We start from the raw sequence: 4,767 nt of genomic DNA on the forward strand, positions 1-4,767 counted from the left end.
TTTAAAACAACATTTAGTACTTATTTAAACTACCAAATAACACAAAATCACATCAACACGAAAATTGACACCTAATAACCCATATTATGCAGAATTTGCATTTACAACACTACCAAAATCAAGTCTGCATGAATCAAGGACTGAAACCGCATGAATCAAGTCTGCATTTACAACACCTTGCTCCAACTTAAATTTTATTAAGAAGTATGATTTTTAAGGTCATTTTTTTATGGAGAATTTAGTAGATTATTTTGAACATCTTTAATAAAATAAAATATGGTTTAAATGTTTTAAATTTTTACCATTAAAGTTCAGTTATTAAATTAAATATAATCTCCCCAATTTAATTTGTTTGTGCTAAGATGGTAATTTGCCCTTCTTTAAAGCTAAAAGAGATCTTGAACCAATTAGAACAAGTTTAAACAGGGATGTCATCCATAAAGGTAGATGAGACAATTTATTGGACTTATTAGATTAAAATCGCAGTAAAATAAATTTAACTTGTGTGTTAAAATATTTTTATAGGCATACTTCCAGACAATTGTAAACACTAAGAAAAAAAACTTCGAGACAATTGTAAATAGGTTTGTGCTTAGATAGTTTTTTTTTTAATTTTTTAAATATTTTTTAATTATTTTTATTTTATTATATATTTTTTAAAATAAAAAAATTGTGTCAAACTTACATTGTGTGACATGGTCATGACAGTGTGAAGTGACTATCATGTATCATTATCAAATCATGTGTCATTATATTTGTCTCAATTTAATTCTTATATTTTCATTTTGTCTTATTTGATCCGTGGATTTTTATTTTGTCTCAATTTATGCCTAATTTTTTGAAGTTAAGCAATTTTATTCCTCTTCAAATTAAAAAAAATTAATTTATATATAAATTTTTATAACTTTTTATACAAATTGCTACTTTTTATTAGAAAAATAAAAAAATTACAAACTAATATATGACACATTTTATTTATTTAGTACTATAAAAAATAACTTAATTGGATTAAAGGTTCAAAAAAAAAACTAGATTGAGACAAATAAAAATAGAGAAACTCCTTTAAATTTTTTCTACAAAATTAAACGACAAATGAAATCATATGAGTTAAATAATATGAATGAAAAAATTATAAAAGTTAACTTTTAGATAATACTAAATAAAGTAAACTATCATTGCAGTCACATTTATCACCATTTTATCATAAAACATAATAATATTAGTTATTTTGTTAGTTATTTCTTTACAAATTCACAATAAATTAAGATTTTCACCCAAGTTTTTTTAATTTGTTAAAATTATTTAATAAAAATATTTGTATATATTTATATACAAATTAAATTTTGTCTGAATTTGGAGAGGAATAAAGTTATTTAATTTTTAAAAAAATTAGAATTAAATTGAGACAAAATAAAAATACAAGAACTAAATTTTAGAAAAATAAAAATAGAGGGATTAATATGAGACAAATGCAATGATACGTGACCTGACAATGACACATAACATTCAGTGTCATGTCACACTATCATTGTCACCTGACATAATATTAGCTTAATTGACACATGACGAATATTTTTATTTTTGAAAAGAATTAAAAAAATAAAATAAAAATAAAAATAATGAAAAAATATTTAAAAAATTCAAAAACATCACAAACTGAAATGTGGTTAATACAGAACTAACAAAAATAACTTAATTGTTTTAATTTTTTAAAATAAAAATTTAATTGAGACAAAAAACAATAAGAAAACCTATTTGAAAAAAAAAATTACCAAAAAAATAGAAACTATCTAAATAATTAAACCTTGTAAATACTAAGAAAAAATCATACCGAGAAAGCCGAAAATGTGAGAAAGGGAAATTCTAAAGGACGTTTTAGGATCTCAATCGTAACAAGAAAAATATGGTTTTTATAATTTATACTCCTCAGGATATAAGATAATGGAAGAGATTATAATTGATACTTGACAAATCAAAAAATAAAGATAATATAAAATATGAATTGTATTACAAGAAATAGAAATTTATATAAGATTTATTATATTTAAATTATGCATAAATAAGATATAAAACAGTAAAGGTGATCATATGTATATATATAAATAAATAAGGTGATACTGTATTAAAGTAATTTATTAAATAGTTTATTTTGTATTTAAATAATTTATTATTTAGTGTGATTAAAGTAATATAATTTTATAATATATAAGGTGATGTGTATGGTGGTACATATTTCTAAAATTTATTTAAAATTAATAAAACAATTTTACTTTTAAAATATATATGTATTTTGATTAATAATCACTATTATAGTAGTCCTAAATACTAAACGATTCTTTATTATTTAAAAATAGTTTAAAGTATATTACATTAAAAGAATATCTAAGAAAACCCCTCCCTTACGGTCGCAGTTCAAGCCCTCCAAAGAAGACAAGAAGTTGGTTCAAGGGACGAGATTGAAAAATGAGGATATGGAAGCCCGTCTTTTCCCTCATCAGAAACTACTTCGAGAGAGGACAGTGGTTGGTGAGAGTGGTAAAGCTAAGCATTATTTGGAAAAAGGAAAATGTTAAGTTGACAACCAATATTTGCCAACAATTTGACAAGGTCAGGTGGCGTCTTTGCATTGGCCAAATTTAAGAAAAAGAAGATAGAGAGAGGTTATGAGACTAAGGGCAAAATTGAAAGAAAAGTTTACAAGTTTAACATTTTTGGTTTCGCGATTTTCGTTTTCGCTTTTTCGCTCTCACCTCTACACTTCTTTCATCCCTTCTATCTTCTCTCTCGATCTAACTTCTATCTTCTCTGTCGTTCTAACCCTAGTTGCGTTTTACCTTGTTTCATCTATGTCATTGTGTCATCTATTCTTGTATCTTTTTTCTAATTTGAAGTCTGGTGGCGGTTTGAGTGTCATGAATTTAATTCTTTTTACGTTGTGTGTGTTATAATGAATAAAGGTGTTATATTGAAAAAAGAACGCAAAATATTAATAAGTATTTAAAATGTAGGCAATGGTTTCAGAAATTAATATAAGTTGTGGAATTTGTTGACCAAAAAACCATACAAGTGAATTTAAGGGTCATTACTGGTTGGGAGGTTATGTTTGGTGACCCCAAGAAGTGGGGAAGAATCCATTCTTACCGAGGGGACCAAGTTGGACAAGTGTAGAGCTAATCTGCAGAAAAAACATTGTGGTAATAGTTTACAGTGGCCTCGTAAACGATTACACGAGAGAAATCATTGTTTTGTACAGAAAGTTGAACTGAAGTAGTCAGTTGTGGTGTCTTGGGTGATCATTGGCAAAAACTGTTAATTTAAAGCACAAGTCCACTTGTATTTACTTGGTGTTGGTGTTTGGCTGGTGGTAGAGGGTGATAGGTGATGGGAGGTGATCCCAAGAAGTGGGGAAGAAGCCATTCTTACTGAAGGGACCAAGTTGGAGAAGTGCATGGCTAATCTACAGAAAAAACACTGTGGTAATCGTTTACAGTGGCCTGGTAAACGATTGCACAAGAGAAGTCACTGTTTTGTACAGAAAGTTGAACTGAAGTAGTCAACTGTGGTGTCATGGGTGATCATTGGCAAAAATTGTTACTTTCAGGCACAAGTCCACTTGTATTTACTTGGTGTTGGTGTTTCAGTGGTGGTAGAGAGTGGTAAGTGATGGGAGGTGACACCAAGAAGTAGAGAAGAAGCCATTCTTACTGAGGGGACCAAGTTGGACAAGTGTAGAGCTAATATGTAGAAAAAACACTGTGGTAATCGTTTACAGGGTCCTTGTAATCAATTACAATGGCAAAAAAGGCCTAAACTTGATTACCATGACATAATTTGAAAGGTCTTTGAGTATAGATTCCAACAAAACAAGAATCAACTCATTTGGAGTTCGGTGGAGAAAGTTATGAGCAAAACAACCAGCAAAGGTGAGAGTTGGTAGAAATATATAAAACGCTAACTTTAAGGAATAAACTGTACGAACTCAGATGTCCAAAAATTACAAATTAGTAGTCATTGGAAAGCTTTTTCAGTCTAGTTTCTAATAAAAAAAGAATCACATCATTTGGAGGTCGGTGGGAAAAGTTATCATTAAAATAGCCAGCAAAGGTCAAAGTTGACAGCATGTGATCTCACTCAAATTGTCTTTGGCTACTTATGTGCGCACAGGTGGCTCTTGCAGCACAAGTTTTTGTACAAAACTAGAATTTTATTCGTGTAATCGTTTACAAGGCTCTTGTAATCGATTACAAGGCACAAAATGGCCTGCACTTGTTTCAACACTTGAACCAACTTGGTCTTGACACCAACATTGGGTCTTTCCTTCACCATGGACTGCCCAAACCCTAGTTTCCTCCCTCTACTCACACTTAAACACTAAAAACAACTCTCATCAACTGAAGAAATATGGCAAAATAACGTAAAATGTCATTGGCTACCTGTGTGCCCACAACTAGCTCCTACAAGTTTTTGTACAAAACTAGATTTTTTTTTGTGTAATCGTTTACAGTGTCCTTGTAATCGATTACAGTGTCAAAAAAGGGGTAAACTTGATTTCCAAGGCATAATTTGAAAGGTTTTTGAGTCTAGATTCCAACAAAACAAGAATCAACTCATTTGGAGTTCGGTGAAGAAAGTTATGAGCAAAAGAACAAGCAAAGGTCAGAGTTGGCAAGAATATATGAAACGCTAACTTGAAAGAATAAACTGTACCAACTCAGATGTCCAAAAATTACAAATTAGTAGTCATTGGAAATATTTTTGAGTCTAGTT

This window comes from Vigna umbellata, chromosome 3, assembly GCF_029865625.1.
Source record: "Vigna umbellata cultivar VRB3 chromosome 3, Vumbellata_1.0, whole genome shotgun sequence".
Classification (NCBI taxonomy): Eukaryota; Viridiplantae; Streptophyta; class Magnoliopsida; order Fabales; family Fabaceae; genus Vigna; species Vigna umbellata.